Source organism: Ornithodoros turicata, chromosome 7, assembly GCF_037126465.1.
Source record: "Ornithodoros turicata isolate Travis chromosome 7, ASM3712646v1, whole genome shotgun sequence".
Classification (NCBI taxonomy): domain Eukaryota; kingdom Metazoa; phylum Arthropoda; class Arachnida; order Ixodida; family Argasidae; genus Ornithodoros; species Ornithodoros turicata.
This window is the reverse complement of record NC_088207.1, coordinates 57139114-57164132: the sequence shown is the minus strand read 5'-3', so window position 1 is coordinate 57164132 and position 25019 is coordinate 57139114. Positions and strand designations below refer to the sequence as shown.

The 25019-nt window shown below is 43.5% G+C and overlaps 1 protein-coding gene across 7 annotated transcripts in view; it reads left to right on the top strand.

Moving 5' to 3' along the window:
- Positions 1 to 9606: 9606 nt before the first annotated feature.
- LOC135401697 (uncharacterized) overlaps positions 9607 to 25019 on the top strand; it is a 180837-nt gene continuing 165424 nt past the window's right edge. For 3 of the 7 annotated variants that reach the window (XM_064634228.1, XM_064634224.1, XM_064634221.1), the window contains exon 1: positions 9610 to 9785. The gene's annotated coding sequence lies outside the window, so the exon portion shown is untranslated. Of the gene's footprint in view, positions 9786 to 25019 lie in introns of all 7 variants that reach the window. The other 4 variants (XM_064634227.1, XM_064634225.1, XM_064634226.1 and 1 more) reach the window with 2 other exon arrangements.

Here is a 25019-nt window from a genome sequence, read left to right as displayed (position 1 = left end):
CACCCCACAGGTTTCGGAACAAAAACCAAACCGGGTCCGACGCGGAAGATGGGAGGTGAATTACACGACCCTCGCTGGTTTTGCTCAAAGGTCAGTTGAACGATCCAAAAGACGTAAAAAGTCACAGATAAGGGAAAGTTTGAGTAGATTGGCAGCACTACGGAAACGATAAATTATATTGATTGATACGATAAAGGGAGCTGCCAAATGAAAGATGAGCAACGCGATGTCATCCATTTCACGTTTTCGGAGCCAGTTTAACAGCGTTAACAGCTTCGGTCGATTAAGATTCGCTATTTGGTATCTTCTTCTGAGATACTTCCTTCTTTTCTTCGTCAATTATATTTCGGATTTTATAAACTTGGATTAAGAACAAGCTATTGGTGTCTTTCTGCAAACGTCTTATTTTTCAGTTCCAACGCTACATAACCGACATCGAAGACATGCAGCTACTTTGCTAAATTACAACTATGCCCATACCTCGAGCTGTCCCTGTATACATACTGTACCTTTCTGTATCTGGTAGCCCGCGTTGACATTGTTTTATCTGACGAAATCTGACTCGCAATGCGACGCTTTCCGTTTCGTTACACTGATCACGCCAGCGATTGAGTACACGGCTTTTTTACTGGTTGTCCACGAATTGGGAAGGGCGGTAAATTGTCCTCCGAGAATGAAAATATATTGCGAAAAATAATGGGGCGCGTTGTAATCTTTCAAAATTAAAAACTGTTTCAAAATTTAAAAAATTAAAAACTGTAAAAAATCTTTCAAAATTAAAAACTTAAAATTAAAAAAATTAAAAATTAAAATTAAAAAAATTAAAAACTTAAAATTAAAAAAATTAAAAACTTAAAATTAAAAAATAAAAACTTAAAAAAATTAAACCAATGAGTGTCGTTTCACAACACGTGGTATTCCAATGGAACTGCGTCGACCTCTTTACGTGACTCTGAAATATCATCGGCGCTCCATTTTAAATAAAATTATGTTGCTCGGAGCAAACCGTATACTCTTCGGGTCTGAGATTTCGTTGATTTGATCGTATACGGAAGATCGTGCCAACAACTATCTTCGCGATATTGATCTCGCCTATATAGTAATTCAGCCCAGCTCAGTTTTCCAGTGCCAATTATATACTTTCTAGTACCCCTGTCACACGGGCAGTCTTCAATGATCATTGAAACCAATCGTCATTGAAAGTGCGTCTAGCGCCACCCAACTTGTAACGTGCCAACCTGTCGGGGAACATTGAATCCAATACTCTTTGGGAAGTTGACATGTCACACACTTGGTGTCACTACACGCAATTTCAATGGTCATTGGTTTCAATGATCATTGAAGACTGCCCGTGTGACGGGGGTATAAGACGTTATTCGACAGCTGTGCTGGGGTGAGGTTTACCCCCTTGCTGCAGAACCTCATGCTACCCAAGAAACCGTACGTGTCTAAGAGACACCCCGGAGAAACCGTACTTTTGAACTTCGTTATACCATGGCGCACTCGGAATTTCGTTTTATTTGGTGGCTAAACTGGATGCGTGCACGTTAGACATACAGCCACAATCATGCTTGTGTGCAACACGCCAGCTGTATAACCTCTGAGACGAGCGCATGGTGAGAGATAGGAACCCGGTTCCGAACAACCCGCTTGCACCACTTCACATGTCCAGGAGCCGTTACGAGACGAGTGATAAACGGTATTTCAAGATACGTGCGCCAAGCAAATCTTCTTGTAGACCGTATAAATAAAAAAATATTGAAAATTATACATTATTAAAAATAAATATAAAAATTACTTTTTTAAAATTACTACTTTAAAATTTACTACTACTTTTATAAATAAAAATTCTTGTTAAAAATAAATTTTTAAATAATTTTTAATAAAAATTATTTTGTAAACAACTAAACTTAAACTAAATTTTTGAATATTTTTTAATAAAAATTATTTTGTAAACTAAAAATATTTTTTAAACTAAATATTCTTCAACATAAAAATAAAAATTATTTAAAATAAAATAAAAATTATGAAAACAATCGATTGATTGATTGAGAACCATCATGCGTGGAGATGTTCCATAGAATAGGGGTTTTGTGCTTCGCGTATCCTCACCTACTGCTCGAATCGCGTAAGAGAACACAGCTGCTGCGTTCTATATGCAGAAGTATGATTGCATGTTGTACATAGCGTCTCTGTATCTATAGGGGATAGAACACACGCTCGAAGTGGCTTTCTCACTCCTTCGATCCTGCGCGTATCGGAAAAGTACGCAATTGCACAACAATCAATATGAACTCGTTTAAGATGCCACAAACATTAAAGGGGGATGCGACACTTGGCGGCCATATGGGCACTTAAGTTCCCCTATAGCTGTACTATCTGCAGCGTGGAAGCTGACATCCCTCGCAATCTCCTGTATAGCACACACAGCATGTCCACCATCGAAACACCATCCACTTCAAATTGGCTGTGAGGTATTTTCTTTGGTCACTCTGCTTGACCTCGTCCTGCGCACCAACCACTGAGTGGTCACCAGCGCTCTCCTCCGTTTTTTTTTTTTTTTTTTCAGATACTCAGAGCTCATGAACAGCCCGTGACATTGGCACGTTGCTGTGTACTCAGTTTCCTTCTTCTTTCTTTTCTTTTTCTGTTTTTTTTTAGGAATAGCAAGCTGGCTCTTTGCTTGGCTAAGCTTTCTTTCCTCTTCTCTTCTTTTTAATCAACATATCCCGCCCCCTATAAGATCAAGCAATGGGTTATTTGCGTATAGACCGGAGCGTGCATTCCAAACATTACATCAAAGGGGGTAATAAACGTATAGCGTGGAAAATTGGCATATCGAAAACGAAACCGGCCCTGACACCACTGCATCAGGCACCTCCGCCAATGAGGCGGTGCAGGAGGGAGGTCACGTGCTTACGAGAACCAATGGAAATGAGCATAGCTCTCACATCTCTGGCGTCAGCACCTGACGCAGGCGTGTGGGTGTGTATTCCGCGAACTGGGAGCTAGGCATACAAGAATAACTCTTTTTCCTGTTTTGTTTAGGTATCGGAGCGTATATCTATCAAAGCGTTTAAATATCTCTGACACTTGCGCCCACTCTGGGAGGCCTCTGGGGCATTGATGGTCCAGGACAGAGGACAGTCTCGGAACCCGACAGAGACGATGCTCTCTATGCACACCGCACTGCGTGTCAAACTGGAAGACACTATATAACACTATAAAGACGTTGACATGCAGACGGGTCTTTCGGTAATCTCGTCGAAAATCGACGGCCCAGTTGCATACTTTGCACACACTTTGTACCTTCACTGCTGAATCCATTGCTGGGACAGTCCTATATAGCCATCTCTGCAAAGCACAAAGGGCGTAAAGTGGGAAAAAAAAGAGAACTCTTCAATGTATCGCACTATGCACCGTATTAGCCTTTGTCTGCAGTATGTGCACTGGCATATCGTGCTAGAAAAATATTCTCAACTGGGTGTGGCATCACTTCCCCCACGGGTTCCCGTTTGCAACCCTTTGCAACGCCCGTGAAAGCACCCCGCAGGAAGAAATGTGAAGGAAGAGAACAGATCAAAGCTTTGCACACGTCACTTGAGAGCCATTCTCACACACTACGGGTACATCTATCCAGGACTTCCGAGAAGTAATCTTTAGACGGTTACGGCAGATGCCCGTATAGTAATACCGAAACCGGAAGACTATATAGAGGTGATGTCGCATATGGCTATGGCCTCCATTTCAGCTTCAGTTTTCCGTGGGCGGTTCTCCTCCTGGTTCCTTCCTCGATCCCACGCTAAATACCGAATATTGGACGCAGCACTCCTGCGGGACACGTCCACGAATCCAATTCACGATCCAATCCAAGTCAATCCACGAATGCTGCTGCTCCGTATATAGGAGACCTTGCATACGTTCTTTCTTCTTTTCTTTTTTGTATGGATGTTATACAGGCCAACAACGGGAATGCACATGCTGAGAGCGTTCCAAACTCTTTTTTTTTTTCCCCACACCCAGGATTGACGATAACGATTTACCATGTGCTCTTTCACCGTGTTGCGCTCATGAGAATGTTGATGGCTTACAGTCGGTCCTTAATGTTCATGATGTTACCTTGTTGCACTTGGAGATCGAGCACATTTATGCGGTTGGTTGTATACAGCGCGGCGAGGATGTTCTGTCGGATTCCTGATGATGATGATGATGATGATCATCATCATTCCTGAAACACGAGTCATAAGGCTGGTTTGATACAAAGCATATGACTTGACAGCTCAAAAGACGTATGCAAATTACCGATGATAAAGGCGACGAAGTTAACCTGGAGCTCATGCATCAACTGGCTTTTGCATCCGCTTTCTATCTCTTACGAAAGATGTCGGCTACCTTTTTTATTTAACTGTCGCTGGAACAAATAGAGAAAAAAAAAAAGCCACACAAATCGGTTGTAACTTGCCACTGGTCAACGGCTAAACATGGGAAAACTTGCAGGGCGACCGTTGACGGTAACCACCTGTTCTGCCAGCTATGAGCGTAGACTATATAACTTCTAAGAAAAGAGTATAAGCGCTGAGAGATGGGTTTCATATCCTTTTATTGCAGCGTGAGCGAGGTTTGTGATTATTGTTATGCCTTCGGAAGTGGTTAAATTGCATCTTATTGACGCCATGTTTTTTTTTTTTTTTTTTTTTCGTCTCGCCATCTGCTTAAAAGAGATATAGCAAGTACTGAATTACCTGAAAAACATATAGTGAGATGTTGCACACATTCAAGTACCTGTTGTCTAGATTTCATTGTGTAGTGTACAGACGCATACACTTAATTATGCTCGTTGGAACACCAGTGTCCTGGTCGTCATGAATTTAGCTCACTCCGCATGACGACGTCATTGTCTTTACCGTGATAAACCCAAGGTGTGTTCCTATAGCAGTGTATACTGTACATAAGGTTAGTGTCCGACGACCAATGTTTTTGTTAGCACATTTTCACCTTACTTTGGAAGTGCTGCCTTCGTTGAACAAGATGGACGCGAGAAATGCAACATGTTCTTGAGTTTGAGGAAGCAACATGAGAGGGAACGAAGCGGACATGAAGGCTCGAAAACCAGCAATGAACAATTTTAATACAAGAAACGTTACAAACGGGGTTGTGTCCCAGGCAAAGTTTATGTGAACCAAACCTTCTACGAGTATACTTATTTATTTATTTATTTATTTATTTCTATACACCTCAAGGCACCAGAGGGCATTACATGAGGGGGGTGGGCCAGGCAACATGTACATACTCAACAGCAAGTGTACAACAACAACAAAAAAGAAAAAGAAACTGGAGGGAAATAACACGAAAAAATTTTGTTAAAAAAATGTAATAGAAATTATTTATTTAATTATTGAATTTTATTTCATTATTAATAAATTATTTATACTATGGGCAGATTACGGATGCTACCGCAAAACTATCTAGATTCCTGCAGAAGAACACGCGGCAAACCCTCCTTACAAAAGGTGTTGACTTTGTCTTTTTGAGAAAGGGCTCACGGTTCGTGTAGGTCTTCACGCACGAAGTGATTGATTGATTGATTATTTAAAAGAAAACCAGGGAGAAATTGAACTTGTCTCCTGACTAGTTCTGCTACTCCCAAAACAAAACAACAACCTACAAACGCACGCACGAAGTATATTTACCCATCCGGCCGACTTTCTTCTTCATATGGTCTTCATGTGCTTGCATACTATGGGGAAGTGTTATTATAATTATTCCTCGCATTATTCGTATGCTCCTGAATTTATGTAATTTATACACACCGAACTGCCAAGATTTGAGGGGGATGGGATAAATATACAAGGTCCTTTTGGATCTGTAAATTTAGAACTGCCTTGCCTGGACGCGGCATAGCCTCCTTGTAACCTCAACCCCGTTTGTAACTTTTCTCGTATTAAAATTGTTCTCCACTCGGTTCCGCCTCCGTCCTTCATAGCTTCCTCAGGCTCAAGGAAGTATTGTCCTTCTCACATTTACATCGGTTTGCTCGCTTTCTCCCATTTTGTTCATCCAAGATATATGTCTTGAAGCGCCTTTATATTGATCCTAAATGAATGTGGTCGTTTTAAAACTCAGCGCACACAACTATTTTGCACTTTGTGTACGATATTTGTAAACGATTCCGCATTGTTGTAGTGTAAGAAAATTGATACCACCCAACGACACGGAGACGGTGAATACTGCGCGATTTAATTCGTAGCAGCGTTGAATGTCTCCTGTGATTGCCGGAGTCAGACGTAGTCATCTACAGGGTTAGTCTAGCAAACGTTACACATTTTGATCGCATCGTAAAAATAGAAGACGGGGTTTATCCTACACCAAACTTTGTAGACTGGTAGCCATTTGTCTGAAGTTTTGTTGGAATTTTTTGTGAGCATTATGGTCCTGTAGAAGAAAAATTTAAAATCGAGCAAAATTTCACTCTATGCATTTTCTATGGCCTATCTCGCTCAAAAGCCGCCATTATCTGCTGCGTCTGCTTCATTTTCATTTCACCACACACAGGTGGCACCAGAATACTAAACAAGACTAGAACAAGAGGATTGGTGCATAACGTCAGAATCGGCATGTGACATCGTTGTAGGCAGCGCTACCTGTGTGAAGTGATGTGAATGTGAAGCAGACACAAGAAAAAATGGCGGTGTTTGCGTGGGATAGGCCATTGAAAATGCATGGGGCGAGATTTTGCTTTATTTTTAATGTCCTTTCTACATGACCGTAGCGCTTACAAAAAATCCGAATGAAACTTCAGGTAAATGGCTATCCGTCTGCAAAGTCTAGGATGAATCAAACCTAGTCTTCTATTTTTACAGTGCGATCGAAATGTGTAACGTTTGCTAGAATAACCCTGTACACACCCATATCGTTGCTACGAAAACAAAGGCTTCTTTTTTTCCGGTCAGTCTCTGGTGGCACCGGCTGTCTTGCAATATGCTGAGCTCCCTTTCGGTTGATGGACGTGCAGAATCAGTGGCGAGAACGGTCAGTTGAGGCTGCGCCACTTGTATACTATACAGCAATAAGCGCGGTGATCGGGTCAGATAAGTGTTTCTAGGAGACATTATCAATGAGGCTGGTTATTAGATCACTTGTTAAAACGTCGTTTCTATTCCTTGTCTTTCGTCGGCAGTCTTGCAAAGCTGTTCGACAGTTGCGCCAGCACTCGTTCAAGCGGTTTTGTAACCCAGCAGTCCTTAGCACCTAATGAGAACTCAGCAGACCACAAGGCAACCGTTGTGGCTATGAGCTGTTTTTGCGAAACTTGATTGTCTTCAAGTTGGATGAACTCGTATATACGGAGCCAAGATGTGTGTCTCCGGTTAATACAGGGTGTGTCTCCGGTTGTACAGTAAAAAAATAAGACTTTTTTTATTTTTTATATTGGTTACATAATTTGTATTTAAAAAAAAACTAGTAGAGCAAAATAGATGCCGTTTCTGCAGTTGAGTTATATGGCAACGCGAACATTCTCTCGAAGGAAGTATGTAACAACAAGATCACCAATTACCAAAAAATTCATTAATTAAGTCAATAATTATGGGATTTCGCGCAAAAGCGAGATAGCATGAACGGGAGAGATATTCCTCGTTGAGAGCCGTTCCACGTTTTAAAAAATCCTTAAACGCGCGCATGTGTTGAAATAACCATCGCTGAATTTCGCTATACAAATGAGAGAGAGATACATGATGACGATGATATGGGGATGTCTTCCGCTCATTGGGCCGAAACAAGAACTACGCACTTTTGAATTGAATTTTTAATTGAATTTTATTTCACACATGATGTGAGAAACTATGGCAAAAAAAAACAAAAAACAAGTGGTTTAAAAAAACAGAAAGCGCGACAGGCAATCCACGTAACAGGACCACGTGCTTTGGAGCGATGGAGCTGATTGCTGTAGGCGCTAATCTGTTGGCCAGATGGTCGCGTCATTTCTGCGCTCGAAAAGTGCGTGCTTCGTGTTTCGGCTCATTTGCATAGTCATCCCCATATCATCGTCATCATGTATCTCTCTTTCCCTCTCATTTTGCATAGCGAAATTCAGCTACGGTTATTTCAACACACGCGCGTTTAATTGTTTTTAAAACGTGGAATGGCTTTCAAGGAGGAATATATCTCCCATTCTGCTGTCTCGCTATTTTGCGCGGAATACCCTAATTAAAGAATTAATTAATGAATTTTAGGTAGTTGATGATCTTGCAGTTACATACTTTCTTCGAGAGAATGTTCGCCTGGCCATAAAACTCAACTAAAAAAACCGGCATCTATTTTGCTCCCCGATAGTTTTTTTTTAAATAAAAAATATCTAACGAATAAAAAAAAACCTGTATAATATTACGAGGAGCAACAGCGATCACTGGCAGCAATACGACACACTTCGCATTGCTTGTATTCCAGACGGAAATCATGTTGTATAGATGCCGCGATATATAGCAGAAAAAAAAAAAAAAAAATCCCTTTCTGCGAATCCATCAATGTTTCTTCTTTCCAAGAGGCCTCCGCGCTTCTTTGTCCGAACAAATGTTGTGCCTTACTGTATCACGTCGTATCAAATTTCCCGAATAAAAATTGCCAGCACGTCCAATTTTTTGCGGAGTTCTCGTTTATTATGCACGAAATGTCCCAAGTTGTTGTCGCATGTTTCTAATGGGCGCGCCTTAGAGTTATAAACACAGACACAACGAGCCTTTGTTTTAATGATTATGATGAGTGCTGGGGTGTTCCACAGCGACAGAATCAAGCCCAAATAAAGCACAACCCAAAACTGCGTAAAACCAAACTTAAATAAAAATCGTGCGCCGCCAGAAGTTCGCATATGCGACGGACGTGCTATGTGCGAAAAACGTGGGGCTACTTTTTCTGCACACACCCTGTACAATACAGTTGCTGTTTATTTAACCGACGTGTTGCTGCTCTAGGACCGACCCGCATGGTGCGAAATTTCAGCGAAGAACGCGCTGCGCAAAATGCTGCCCGGCCATGCAGCGTGCTCCGAAATACGCGCGACAAACCGCATGCGGCACAGATCCCAACGCCGCGTACACAATGGGTTTGGCGTATGTGCTTCCACCACTTACCGTGCATTCACACCCGAAAAACATTCTCACGGAAGATTCTAGTGGAAGAAAAATAATCGAAATTAAAAATTAACAAAATAAAAAATAAAATAAAATAAACAATTAAATCGTATGTTTGTCGCACTCGCATTGGCCTTGTTGTCGTTGGCCAGGGAGTACACCAATAGACAGTTTCGTAATATTTTTTCACGCAAAAACGGCAAAAGTGTTACAACCAGATTTTCTTTACTGCCAGTTATCATAATATATAATGAGCTTCCAAATATTGTTAATCCAGTTGTACGTTTCAAGCAGAAATGGACTTATGAAGCCAGAGAGTACCTTCAAAGCTTACAAAATTCCGCCAAGTGCCACCATCGTAAGGTGGGCTTCTTTGCAACATCTAGGGAATCGCAGAGAGCGAACATTTCTCCCTAGGAGAGAGACATAGGGAAAATCATGCAGGAGAGTGCGGCCTAGCGAAGGTTGCGGAGCGGCAAAGCGTGTTCCGCGTTGTGTTCGCACTGTTGCAGGACGTTGTGTGTGTTGTGTGTGTGTGTGGTTGACGTTTGGCGTGTCTTTGTGCATCAATGGATTTGTCATGTGTGAACGCAGCCCCTAGTGTTTGTCGTACGCTTGGATACCGGTCTCTTCCAAGGCATCGTTTCATAAAAACAGCAGGTGAGATATCTATTTCGCCAACGTCCGCGAAATTCTTCCTCCTTTTTTTTTTTTTTTTTTCTTTTGACGCTCGAACAGCTGTACGCCGGTTTGCGCCTCTTCGCACATCATTGTTTTTGCAGCGCACGCGTTTTTGCGTGAATGTGCATGTGACTTTTCATGTTTCTTGCTGTCTATTTCATGTTTGTTGCGGTACGAGAAGGTACGTCTACCTTTCGCAGACATAAACCTGACACACTCTTTCAAGGAACTGCATGAGCTCGTACTATCAATGGAAGCGCTCTAAAAAGATTAACTATTAGACTTTCAAGTTTATGTCGGTTTCATTATTTCTTTATTGTTTCATATTCATTTTCTAGGCTTCCTTTGAGTTTCGGGCTCTCTATGGGGGTGTACTTAAAAAAAATCATATTTTTTATTTGGGTCCCTAAGTGGTTGTGCTGTGCTACCCAAAAGGTGTCACTTGTTGGTGCTTACTGTGTGTCGCGCGAATATATTTAACGATACTGCGAGGCTTATCAGGCTGCAACAGGAGGTTTTTACACGCGTACAATACAGGTTTACATGCGCATATCACAAGTTCATATCGCACCATCTAGCGCACTTGAAAAAGAAAGAACATCACGCACAAATAAGTCAGCAGGTTAGGACTTTCCATGGACTGACACCTCAATGACATTTCCTGTAGTTTAGGTGTCATATAACATTCCGTATCAGCTAGCACCCAACTGACCCTTGGGTCATTCCATGCCAAACGTCCCAGACATTGCCGAATTAAGAGACCAGATGTTAATTAATTAATTAAGATGTAAAGCGGAATTAGGTACATTAGAATAACGCTGAAAGATTGACAGCCTAAAAATGTTTTGTAAAATTTATAAAAAAAAATACAAAATAAAATTTTACGAAACATTTTTAGGCTGTCGATCTTTCAGCGTTATTCTAATGTACCTCATTCCGCTTTATATCTTATTTCAGCTATTGATACTTGCTTATTGTACGCGGAAAATATGACAGGATTTGTATCCTTTCAGTTTGGACCTCTTTCGTGGAGATCACATAGATTACTCGCATATCCCAGGGCTGGCCTAGTTATGGATTTGTAAACTAATAATTTAACACTAGCTGGTGCGTTGTGAAGTTTTGCGCATTGAATGCACAGACTTTTCGCGTTCCCCTGGATTACGAGTATCGAGAAATTTTAATATCAAAACCTCAGTATTTATTAGGCTTTGACATATCACACTTCTTTAGTGGTGGTGATGATGATGATGGTAGGAGAAAAAAAATTGAGATGTGAGCCCGCTCACCACAGGACAAGCTACTCCAGGTCTAGTAGAGAAAAAAAGATAGAGAGAGAGAGAGAAAAGATAAATTTCTTATAGATTATGTGTTAGTTCTGCGTTTGTACAAAATGCTTAACACAGTCCATCTAATCAATCAATGAGGCGTCTTTTACTTGTCTGGCCTCTAATGGTTTTTTCGTCACTTTGCGTGGACCCGTAGCCGTGAGATGCTAACTTTGTTGGAATCCATCGCAAAACAATGATATGAAACACAGATGTATAAAATTAGTGCTGTCGTATAGTGCCCGCTTCGCGCACCCAAATCCGTGTTGAACTTATTTTCATGAGTTTTCTTCTTTTGCGTGTGTGTTTATAATGAAGACGGCACGAAAATTCCAATTCAGCTAAAATCGAAATGAAACGTAACGTGTGACGCGACGTCACGTTTGTTGCTTTGTAACGGGCATGCAATTTTCGTGCAAATACGCAATGTATATCGCTGAGGAAGCGACAAATGTACACCTAAAGTCCACGAGTTCATGTCCATGCGCGCTATAAAGCGCTGCGATTTTCGGAAACGCATATGATGCGAAAAACGTCATAGTTTCCTGCTGTCACGTCGCGGCTTCACGTACACTGCTAACCGTGGGGAACATCCTGCGACACAGCCACAATATATTCCGTAGCAGACGACAGGGAAAGACGCTGCCGGTGTCATCTGCTAAGTGTCGTCTGCTAAGTGCGCAGTACGTATCACCCTCGATATTCGGCGCCGTGTGAATGCCCAACATAACACAGGACGGAAATTCGGTTCCATGAGCAGTGTTTTCGCTTTTTCCTCCACTAGAATATTCCGTGAGCATGACGCACCTTCCTTTGACGGTTATCGTCACAGGAAGGTGTTTGCTCGACGCGCGCCGTCGATAACATAGTCGGTATACCACCCATTTCGTACGCCGCACAGCCGCAGCTGAATCGCGGTGTTAATATGGTATCGCATGCGACGCCGTATAGTTTAGCACCACCGACGTCCCGAGCAGTGCAAAACGAACCCAGCGATTCGACATGCTTTTGAAGCGACACAACGTGGCGTGCTGACATGCTCTTCGCATCTTCGTGGCTTTTTCGCATAGCTTTTGACGCCACATCCGGCAAATAAAGGCGACTTCCTTTCAAAAAATAGCATCACGAAAAATTGAAAAAAAAAAAAAAAAAATCTGTACGCATCAAGATGCCGGAAGACCAGTCACTCATCAAATATTCCCTATCTCGGTGTCACTTGACACAGGCACCCTCTGGCGATGCTGCACATCAACGAGGCTCTCATTGAAGAACCGGAAAAAGCGGTACGAGATGGGTGGATCCGCCGCTTTCTCACGCACGCGGAGGTCAAACGGCGGTTCCGCCTCAACAACAATAACAACACTGTCCTTAGGAAGTTCACCATTCCTTTTGCACGAAGAGAGCGAAAAGCGTCCGTTGCATAATTTCCTAATGCATTTTGCGCGAGCTTGATGTGGTCTGTAGGTGAGTTTTATCCCACACAGTATCTGAACGATTTGGAGGCGTTGAAGGTTATTTATTTATTATTTTCATGTACCGCAGGCCACAATAAGGTTGTGGCAGGAATGGGCTGTCGTTACACAAGAACTGATCTACGGAAAGGTCCCTAGTGGATCCCTGTAATCTATTCCATTGGTCAATCGTACGTGGAGAGAAACTAAATTTGAACACACCAATTCGAGAACGAGGGGGAACAATGTTGGTAGAATTTAATATACAGGTACCGTGGAATATTAATTTTGCAATTAACAATCAGATAGAGGTACTTGAGTCCATCAAGAGCACGTCTCCGTCGAATAGCTGGAAACCCAGAAGTTCAAGAGCGGATGACAGAGAGAAGTCCATGTTCAACGCGGTCATATCAACGCTGTTCATCGAAGTTCATGCAGTGCTTGAAATCCATGTCCATGGTCCGTGGTCATGAAACTCAGCTCCACGTGGTCAGTAACGCAGAAATGGGCCGTTACTTCGTTTTTCCCCTGGGTAGAATTTCATTTGAACATCTGTTATCGCTATTTATACCCTCCGATAAATTTTTTATCTACCTCATATCTGCCTGACCTCGGGCTAATCCGATATAACGGCACCCAGCCTCATTTGACGCGCCGGTATAACGTGGATCTGTATCATTAGAGAGTTTTACCAAGTTGAAAGTGGATAGCGTATCTTTAGAATTGATAACGTGGCTTGCGTCGAATCGTATCAACAGGAACCAATCAGTAGATAAGATTCTGAGTCACCGCGACTGCGATTGGTATCGATAGGCTCGATAACCTTACCAACGGTTGCTAAAACTGCCTGTTAGGTGCATATCATATGTATCATACGTTGATGGTGAAAATGATGGACTATTTATCTTACATCGATGAATATCAGCTAATCGACCGGTACAACTTAAGCGCAACCTGCGTCAGACGTTATCATCGGCCACCCTCCCCGTGAGAAAAAATGTAAAAAGAAACAAAAAAACACACATACACGCTTCCGTGTTTCCACGTCATAGTTGTCATTTAAGTGGACGGTTCCGGATACGAGCCGTTTCCAATGAACCGTAACCCATGCGGTCAAACGTCACGTTACGACGGCATCACGTCGTAACGTTGATGGATCATAAGCAGCGCGGATATTGTGCGATGGCTCCAATGACTCGTAAAATATCGACCTTATTTCCGCCAAAAAAACAAGCGTGACATTTACATGGAGTCTTCGGCTATGCTATCCATGACAAGACATAATTTATGGCTTCAGGGTGCATCTGTCCTTGACCTTCAGCGCAAGCTGCATCGATAGAAGGCGTTGTCTTGCCTTGCCTTGTCTTGTCTTCTTAGTGTCCTCCATCTTCTTGCCGAACCTCTTACCTTTTTATTCCACGTTCATCACATAATGCCTAGTATGTATAGGAGCTTTCCGGTAGATATGGTCGCACAGTCTGAAGATGCTCGGGTTTCCCCACTGTGGCCTTTGGCATATGCTCATTATTCCTTTACCAAGGGCGTGTTTTGCATTCATTATGTTACCGTTGCAGGACATCAGAACAAACTGCTATCATCAATTCAATTTTTTTTTTGCGTGCATATATATTTGTAGACCAGCGCGCGTGAAGTAGTGGTTAGGATGATCGCCTTCCACGCCGAGACTGGGAGGTGGGTTGGTGGTGGGAAGAGGAGACGGGTTCGAATCCCGGCACAAGCTGTGCTGTCTGAGGTTTTCCCTGGGTTTTCCGGCAGACTTTCCAAACGAATGTCCGCACAGTCCCACCTGAAGTCTGCCCAGGATTTCCTACATAACGCGTCCCGGAGTAGCCAGTCCCGAGTGGCTTGGGACTAACATCTCCATTTTGTCTTTTACCGATCAATCAATCAATCGGGTTTCCTCGCTGAGCTGCGGTCTAGCTAGTGTCCCACGAGTCCTTCTGCCGCACTGTATGCGTGCACAATAATCAACATTACACCCATCTACAGAAAAACCTTCTCCAACAATTCCTCAGCGGCAATATACGTTTCCTCGCGTCGGCCTTCGATCATCGGTAATAATAACAATGAGCACGTGCTGTCGATTCCAGTCACGAGAGAGACGTCGCTCCAGCCGTGACGGTGACGTCAAGACATCGCTTTCACTGATCCGTGCACTTTAAAGTCTTCCTCTTCACACGTGAACACATGGGGTTCTCAAGGATATCAAAGAGAAAAGTTTGTCTCGGATTTAGACAAGTGATGAATTTGAGCCTTCTGCGTTGCATGCAACAGCCAATCGTGGCGCGCTCTTTGTCTGTAGAGTCCTGAAAGGTCTTCTAAAGTTGGTCTTCTGCACAGTTGCCAGACATGAGACGAGAACGAATGCAGCTGTTTAACCTGTTTTTCAGTGTAGCTCGACAGCATCCCATTGGTGACAGATTCAGAGGTAGAAGGATCGACCAACGGCTGGCATGGTATCTGTCAAAATTCTAGGAATAGACCTCTACCCGAGAAACGTCATCATGACGTTGGTTTGACAGACTGAAACCGAAACAAATCGGAAGGAGAGGGCTGAGTTCCACGAATGAGCACTTCTTCGCTGCCTCCTATATTGAAAGAAAAGTATACCGAAGGTCGCATCCCTTTCAGGGACCATCGTAATCCCCTCAAGACCGTGGCTTTCCTGCGTGACCTTGTTCGCCGCTAGCTTCGAGCGCATAGTCCAACTCTACCAAATTGGTGGCGCTGTCGAACACTATGACGTCATTTGTTTACAAACAGGTAGAGGTCTATTGAAAGAAAAGTAGGACCGAAGCTCGCATCCCCTTTCAGGGACCAATCGTAATCCCCTCAAGACCATGGCTTTTCTGCGTGACCTTGTTCGCCCCTAGCTTCGAGCGCATAGTCCAACTCTACCAAATTGGTGGCGCTGTCGAACACTATGACGTCATTTGTTTACAAACAGGTAGATAGAGGTCTATTCTGAGAACGCCGTGCCAGAAAAATTCGGAGGTTCGCGCTGCAAACGGCATCAAGACCTTCACTTTCTCTGTTTTGTCCAAGTTATTTTTCTGCAACTTCCTCAACCAAAATCTCCGGTAAGGAAAGAAAAAAAGACACCGCAGAACAGAACCAAGCGCCGCGGCACGAAGCGTGATTCCTCGGCGGCGGAACGCGCTTACAGAAAACCGTTAGCGCAAAGCTATCTCTTTGTGCGCATCTCTCTCTTCTCGCAGTACATGCCTTTCACGGGGTTATGCAGGAAATTTACCTAAGCGTCCATTTGTATATAAACCGCTGCTGGACGACACTGGACGTCGGCGTGTCGTTGGACGCTTGATGAAGCAGGAGGTCTTCGCGTTGCGAAGCGTGACGACGACATTATTGAGACGTCACGCCGGTAGGACATGGCCCTCCGGAACATCCTCTTCCGACGTCTTCTTTCTTTTCTGCTTTCGAATTGTGTGTGGTACATTGAAGATAGTTTGCGAGAGATGGAAAGATTGTGAGAGACGCGAAGCATATGGCTTGACTTGCAGGAGGGAGGGACATAGCCCTTCACTCGTCCCTGCTGTCCCCTGTCTGTTTGTTCATGGCTACAGTTACTTCGCGGTGCTAGTACGGTATTTAAAAATATACGCTCGTCGTCGACACAAAAAGGCTGCGCAAAGTTTGTAACGGTCGGAAATGTGGAGTTGGAGGTTGCGAAACGAGAGGACGCGAACAATAACGCGGAGTTGACCACACGACGTTGGGCGGGACGGCTGGGCAAAGTTGACAACCCATACGACGACTTTGGAATGTGACCCATATCGGAAGCTTGTCCTTCACCTTAATCGGTACCATGTCCTCCTGAAATGAACTTGAGAAAAGCGGAGCTGTCACCCACCCTATAATATCTTCTTTACGGAAGCATTTCCACGCCCACGGTAGCATCCCGATAGAGAAAAGTAGGTCTTTCAAAACATTAGACGTCCTGCTGACATCCTATTAGGCGCACTTTCTGTGCCAGTGACCAAACGCAGTGTAGTGGGTTACGACGAAAATTACTCCGCGTGCTTTAGATTTTTTTTTTTTTTTTTCCTGCCATTCCTTGTGTGCAGTCAAGATGAAACGGAAGACCTAATGACTTCCGTTGCTCGGCTATTTTTTTCCTCCTTTATCCACTAGGGAAAGCGAAAGCGAGTGACTTTTTAAGATTTTTCTTCCGTGGGCGGCGTGTTGTATAATTCACGGCAAGTTGCCTTTCCGCTTTAGTGCACCGCTGCAGCTTGTGTGGGCCACTATTTTGGGGACGCAGCGCGCCATGGCAAGCAACAGGTTGCATCATAACAGATGACTTCTGCAATGGGCAAGTGGGGTGCAGACGCTATACGGCTGGCGTGCAGAAACACCACGTTGTCTTTTTTTAAAATCGGTGTATACTTTGTGTTTCTGCAAAGTTTCACTGTTTCGGATTGAGCGCCTTTCACAGATTCGGAGTGGTTGCCATTTTGGGTGTCATTTTTGAGTCCTTTCATTTATTTGTTTGATTTCGTGTCATCTGGTGAGGAAAGGTAGTAGTGAGGAATGTAGTACTTGTCAGGTACCACCGTTGCCCGTTGGTGATCCACTAGGCCACCAGAAGGTCCATCGGACCCCACCCTTTTGCGATTGGATGGTCCGTCAGACATCAGCAGGGCTTCCTCGGTCACAAGATGCCATCAGAGTATCTCCTTCCAAATATTACAGTGCAAGATCTAGTAAACAGAAAAAAAGTAATCGACCAATCAATATACAGGGTGCGTGCAGAAAAACATGACCCGCATTTTTACATGTAACTCATTGTCTACTTAGCCGAGGAACTTCCGGTGGCGCACGACGGCGCATTTATGCGTGCGAAATCTGTAGAAAAATTGTGGAACTTAAAAAATAAACGGAACAACGAAAACGTCGGCTTCCGTGCATCAGAATAGGGCAACATGGTGGTCAATAGGGTGAATGTGAAAGGGCAACGTGGTGCACGTAGGAGAGTTGTGTTCAAGTACCGCTAGGGGAGCTATCGGTGCATAAATCGAAACGATGTCCCACATGGATGCTCATCGGCAGTACCCCTAGCGGTGCCTGCACCTAACTCTTATGAGACCGAAATGCACTACCATGCACTGTCATGACCGCCCTATTCTAATGCATGGAAGCCCATGTTTTCGTGCTCAGTTAATTTTTTTACACTGAGTATGGCTTCCAGGATTTTTTTGTAGCTTTCGCACGCATAAATACGCCGTCGGGCGCCACCGGAAGTTCCTCGGCTAAGTAGACAACGAGTTACATGTAAAAATGCGGGTCATGTTTTTCTGCACACACCCTGTACAAGCATTATAAATACCAGTTTCTTCATTTTTCTATTGGGTGTTAATATCGACACATCGAGAAATCGGCTAAATTACGCCCAACTGCGATCAAGGAGTACCTACTCGTAATTTTCTATCTTCATGCGGATTGTTCGAAGGAAGCAGGACATGAGCCCAGTTGTATTGCTCGCGTACAGCCTCGAACTTAGACGTAGACAATACCAACATAGAGAGGCCGGAAGAGAAAACAGACACCATATATTTGATCGTCAAGAGTCGTTACACAATTGAAAGGGTATACGAAGAACGTAAATCGAAAGGGCTATGCAGCAAGAGCCTTGTTTCCGAAGGATTGTGCAGACGACAAAGATACCCGCCATGGAAGAACGACTACTTTTGGATGCAGCGCATGGAATATTGGTTATTGAAAACGCATCTGCCCACTGAGGCCGAAGTTAGGAAATTCAAAGCAAGAAAACAGTCCAATTGCCAGACGCGCATTTTAAATACCATTTCAGTTGACTTAGATCAGCCTTGGGAAGTAAATAAGTTACAAGTACTTGTAGGGTACCATTAGTACTTAACTTTTTTCAGTGTTTGGAGAGACGGGAACTTACCGACGATAGTCTCGAGGAATATCACGTCATGTAGTTTTTTAGATGTGCCTCACTACGAACCTTCCCGAATCACACTCTCCGAGTCTCTTCGTCAGCTGGACTCTCGCCCTTTCTCCCTACCGAAATTGCTTGGTCCCTGGCCCAATCCAGCCCAGCAACGCTCTGCGCTCAAAGCTCTTCTGACATTTCTGGACACCATCGGACTTCGATCGTTATTGTAAAGGGGCTCGTTATTTTATTCCCCCATTCCACCAAGCACTGGGGTAGAGTATCGCCTGTTGCGATGAAACTCCCCACTCTCCAAGGCCGAAAATAAAGTTGTTGTTTTGTTAGATGTGCATTTAGTCGCCGCTCTATTTTTTTTTAAAACGGGAACTAAAAGCAATTCAATTACTTTAACTTGATAGCCCTAGTTGTAGTTAGTCACATTTCGAAATAGACTTACTGCATACCTATAACTCCAGTCAAACTTTTCACAAACTTCCTGTACTATACACTTTGAGATAACTTACCCACGCATGAATGACCTAAATCGACAAAAATGAACTTGGATCTTTATATTGTGGGGACGCCTTCTTTCTTCAAAGATAACGATACTTATGAAACTTGCTGACGTCATTTCGTGACACTTTCCGCAGCAATGAGGAAAGGCCACGTCGCCATTCTTTCCTCGAGCCGTTCTAACCGTCCTTCCTTGCTTCTCCTCAGCTGACATCATCCTCTTACTGGTCTGAGGGTTCCATGCTCGAACCCTCCCTTCCCTCTGACGTCACGAAGTGGTCCTTCCAGGAAAGAACGGAACCGGAAATAATTCTGTCTCAAGCTTTTTCAAGCTTTCACAAAGTAGCTCGTTTCTACAAAAAACGTTTTACATAATGTTCTCAACATTACCCATTGTCCATCTTTTTGTTGTTCCGAAAATACTTCTGAAGTACTATTTTACAAAAAGTAATATAGTAGTATATACTACTATACCCCAAAACGTACACTTTGAATGCTTGATCGGAAACGTCATCCCAATTTAATTGACACTAACAAATTTACACTCTGTGAAATTTTGTACAATAGCCACCACCAAATACCAAAGCAATACCAAAGCAATATAGCCACAAGGAGTTATTTTACACCAAAAACATCCAGTAATCTTTGAATTAGTTGTGATGACACCATGTCATGCGAAAGCAATTGAGAACGTTCCCGTTTTGTCCAGTTTTCTTGAAATACATAATATAGGTAGGGCCTGACTTTTTCGGGTTTTATTTTTGGCCAAATTCGGGGGATAAATATCGGGTGATATTTTTCATTTGAAAATTCGGGTGTATTCGGGTTAAATCCCGTTACAGCATATTCTGTCGTCAGGAATTCGGGTGTATTCGGGTGATTTTGTTTTGTTTAATAAAAATTTGTCTTAACATGGAACTAATGTTTAGCAATGTTATCAAACTTTATTTTAATGCACGCTTATGAGTGTGCCACGCAACCCGGATGTTTTCGGGTAGATTCGGGTTAAACCCGAATTTTACAGATTTCGTTCGGGGGGTAAATATCGGGCGGATACGGGTTTAACCCTAAAAAGTCAGGCCCTAAATATAGGCTATTGGATAGTCCATACAGACCCAAAGGTAGTCTTCACGAATGTACTACCGTATATTCTTAGCTTTCTTCTACTTAAACACATCCCTGTTTTTACTTCTCAGCCTGTGGCACCATCTGACAGTTCAAGGCGCTCCGAAAGTATATCTCAACTGCCAATTACGTGCGCGTGATATTTTTGGCCCACATTTTTCGCCCACACATTGCGAGAACGTTTAATACATCGAGCACAATACCTGTAGGGAGCGCTTATCTTTATCTTTTTTTCTTTTTTTTAAATACGCTCTTGTATAGCGGTGGTACAAAGCGCTGACCCAGCACGTGATGAAAAAGGTGATGCCTCGAAAGAACGGGGTCGTCGAGATAATTTTTTTTTTCTCAATCCTTTTAAATAGGGAAGGCTGTGATGAGGGCTTGAATTTCGCGGGGTGGTGGTGGTGGTGGTGGTGATGTTGAAAGGGCTTGCCGTTGTCGGCCTCACGTATGTGGGCAACGTCACGACTGACGCCCTGGGGAAATGTGCGTCCTGGGCCGACTTCTAGGGGAACTGTGCCGACATATGTCTGAAAGCGTCTGAGGAAAACCCAGGAAAAACCCCAGACAGCCCCCCACAGCCGGCACCGGGATTCGAACCCGGGTACCTCCCAGCGCGGTGCTGCTGCAGGGCTTCGTGACGCGCCACCAATCGCTGAAGACGGTAAGTTACCAAATAAAAAGGGAGCGTTAGAGTAACCCTTTCGAACTGTAACTGCCTATAGTTACGAAGTTAGAGGAAGTTAGTTACTTTACAGTTACCTTCGAGCAAAAGGAAAACGAAGGAAAAGCGACTATCAAAAATTTTACTTTACTTTACTTCTGTCTATACAGGTCCTTTTACCGAGTCATTCGACGGGACCACAAACGTGGGTCTCGTTTTCTTTTTCTTTTTGTTTTTTCCTGCTGCTGTCTTGTTTTTCTCTATTATTGTCATATTTCAGTTTTAATTTTTACTAACTCGAAACCTAATTCTTTTGTGTGTGGCTAACGGTTCTTTCCCTGCAGTAATCTACGCCTGCCCAGGGCAACGTAATCGTGTGAAAGTCTCTGAGTAAGATGCTGCGAGACAATGGCTTGCGTCATTTTGTGGTCTCGTAACTGATGATGATGATGATGATAATGACATTATCAAGGTCGCCTGTCTCATCCTTTTTGAGCGTCGAAGCGATAAACTGTGGTCCTGAAATAAACGCGAGTGCTCGTTTATAAAGACCCGTGAACTATACGACATTATACTCTTCACTTCTTGGACCTGCCTTATTCTTGAGCTAAATAAGTTGGTACATTAAAAGCATCTTCTTTATAAGAGAGAATGCAGGTGCTAATTTAAAGACAAAGTTACAAAATTGCATTGTGAATGTGACGGTTCTTCACCTGGATGTTAGAACAATGTGCGGTAATTCTGAGGTGACGACTCGCGCCTGCTGGGACTCATAAAGAGTGGCCTTTTAACTAAATTCTTCGAGCATTATATTTTTTAATGTATTTTAAAATACGTAACATGAAAAACGGTTAGGAGCAACTAATATTTATTCGAACAAGAACTTTCGTGCAAGAGACTGCTGAAGAAGTGCAGTCTCTTGCACGAAAGTTCTTGTTCGAATAAATATTAGTTGCTCCTAATCGTTTTTCATGTTACGTGTGTGATTCCCTCTTCGCGGGCTCCTTGACAGTGTTTTATTTTTTCCCCTTTTCGACGTATTTTAAAATAACGTTGCTTCGAAGCTGCAACGTTCCATTTTAAGACAATATTCACACACACACACACACACACACACACACACACACACACACACGAATGCGTACGCAACAGTTTGATTCTAGTATACTATAGCACTTTCCAGAAAGTGAGCGCTAAAAAGCGAAAGTAGGGCATGATCTGCTTGTGGGCAATCGTCCGCTTCGTTTTCCGCGTCTCGCTTTAACAGCTAATTAAAAGTTTTACTTCCCAAAGCAAATGAAAGCCGCATAAACACTCTATTTATCGAGGTTCCCTGAAGCGACTCCGCAAACGTCTCGCTTCAAAAATCGTGGATTAGGCGTCTTCTGCGAACTGTCGTCTGCTACCTTATTTGCGTCTATATACGAGCTCTACCTCTAAAACAGACGACAGTAAAGAAGCGTGAATTGCTACTATATATCCTAAAGGAGGGCAAGAGGCTATGAAGACAATGCTCAGTTCACGCACGATTCCAGACGGCGTCAATGGCCTGGGCCTGGGTATGTGACGACACTTTGTGCCGCCGTCACGTGACCCTGCTCTCCTCATTCTGGACCGCGTTGCAGGAATGCTCTTGCATAAAGGACAATGCTTTGAGAAACGATAATATGGTAATATTTTGCTGGTAACTGTGCCGGTCTTTTTTGTCCTAAAAGGCAACAGCTTCTGTGAAGGGTACGTGGATTTGTTATGAGGTTATGCTGACCACGACCTACTAGATTATAACGACCATGGATGTCATAAGCGGCAACCCCTATGAGGAGCTGGTCCGCACGATCCGCTAGGGGCGCTACTCATCGGCCCGCGAGATCTACACCGTGATTGGACGACGGAGATTTGAATTTTGAACGCGCAGGAGCGGACGTACGACTATCGTAGCAGACGACTATCGTAGCAGACGACAACAACAGCTCCTATGAAAACGTGTAGAACGATGATGATGATAATCAACTTTAGAAAGAAGCGTCTCTCATGGGACATCCACCGCTTGTACAAAATTTTTCACATTTCATATTTAATAAATTAATGTATTTAATATACACAAGTCAATTCGCAACACAGAAACCAGCTTGGAGTCGTGTCTCCCTTTGCTAAGACCGTCAATGCACTTGACGCGCAAGACCAGGCCCAACCGCAGTCTACAAACAACAAAGAAACAAAATGTCTGATATCTTCCAAGATTCCAGGTCTCAACGAGTATAGTTGCCAATGGCGCCAATAAGGTCAGTCATATTGGGAACGCTTACGTAAGGCTACTTCATTCGTGATGTTCCGCTTTTACGTTACGGTTACCCGTCAACATAATGGCGGCCAAATCGGGGCTGCTTTTCTTTGAATGTTTGCTCGATTCCTCGGCCTTCGATCACAGAGGAGACTGGTTCGAAAAAATGTGGTTCTGTCTTTATGGGCGCGATAGAGCCTAGAAAGGAACCCGCTGGTTGAAATAGAGCACTACGTGTAATAGAAGAAGCTCAACCGTGTAATTGTTCCGTGTGTACAGAGAAGTGTGCGCACCTAAAGATAGATGTCTGCTTCGAAATAGCGCAGATGGGATGCTTTGTTTGTCTTTATACCAGATCGTAATATAGTTTAGTAGGTAATAAAGTTCGATGACACAAGTGGTTATCTTAAAGGAGATGCGAGGGGAAAGCTCCGATATAAAAGAAGAAAAATGTTTGTCCCAAGGAACCAGTTGGTAGTGAACTGCTGCTCGTGTTCGTCCGTCAAGTAAAACCTGAAGCTACTGACGGTGACCTCATAGCGAGGAACAGTGCCGAAGATAAAATTCAATTCTAGAAAAAAGAAAAAACGCGCCGCTAGTTTAATTGAAACGTTCATAGGACTACGGCTAAACATCATGCGTGCGACAGCGTTTGACTTTTGTTTGGGTACGACATGTCGCTTTAAAAGTTCGACAGTTCATCACGTAAGGCTGTAAATCATTTCTTAGAAACTTGGTTAACAAAACGCAGAGCTGCTTCCGAGACTACTTTTTTACTACTTTTCTTCTACTTTTTCCCGCGCAACACCCTTTCAAGTGCCTTATTTTCATGTCCCCTTGAAGTAGGCCCAGTACATGAAATTTAAAGCGCTAAAACGAAGACGAAGACACGCACAAATAGCGCAAACTACCACAGTCTACCTCCCCCGCGGCAGCTCCCCGATCTGTCCACACACACCCCTCACAGCCACCATTGCTTCGTGGTGCTACACGAAATCTTTGAACAAAAAATATATACCCCGAACGATTGATTTCCAAATGCCCGCGTTTTGTACACAATGAGACCTACGTAGCCTTTGTGGAGGTAGAGCATGAAAGGAAGGCCAGCGAACGCAATACTTCAAGCACGAAATCGTAGACAAGCGTGCTAGTTGAAACACCTTCATGGGTCGCCGATCACAAGTCATATTTCGTTCGCTTGCAGGGAGTGCTCTCAATTGAGATGTTATCCAGCTGATTCCCTCCTCTGCGTGTACGTGACAACGTCACCCCTTGGTTCTTATTGGTGTCAGTACAATATAGTATCGTCTGTAACGTGTGTAATATGTTCAGTACATAACGTGCCGGCTGCATAATATGAACACGAGAACCGTAACGTATCAGTAACCCAAATCTCTCACGATCGACGAGGCTATATCGACGTAATTTTTGAGATTACCATCAGTGCACGCGTAATCCGAGGATATCCCACCCAAAACCACCAGGAAGAACGCTGAACCATCGCCAGTGGCCATATGGGCGATATACAATGAGGCGCATAATTGTAAATATAATATGTGGTTCGCATATTATAGTGTGGTCGTCCACATACATGGCGTAGTCCATGGTCCGCGGTCCATGCTAAAATCTTTACTTTCACCATTTCCCTTCTGTGGGTGGCTGCAAGGTGACTACCGGAAACATAGAGAGAGAGACACACACACATGCAGACAGACAGGTCTACATCCGCTTATAGGTACACTTATACTCATTTCTAGCCGTATCACACCCTCTACTCTTCATAAAGAAGGGTGAATGTCCCGTGAATCGCCTTCTTCCGCATAGAAAGTCGCAGACACACAAACACAGACGCTATCAACACAAAGACAACGAAACAAAAAGTACGTGGTCAAGCGTCGGCTGTCCAGATTCGA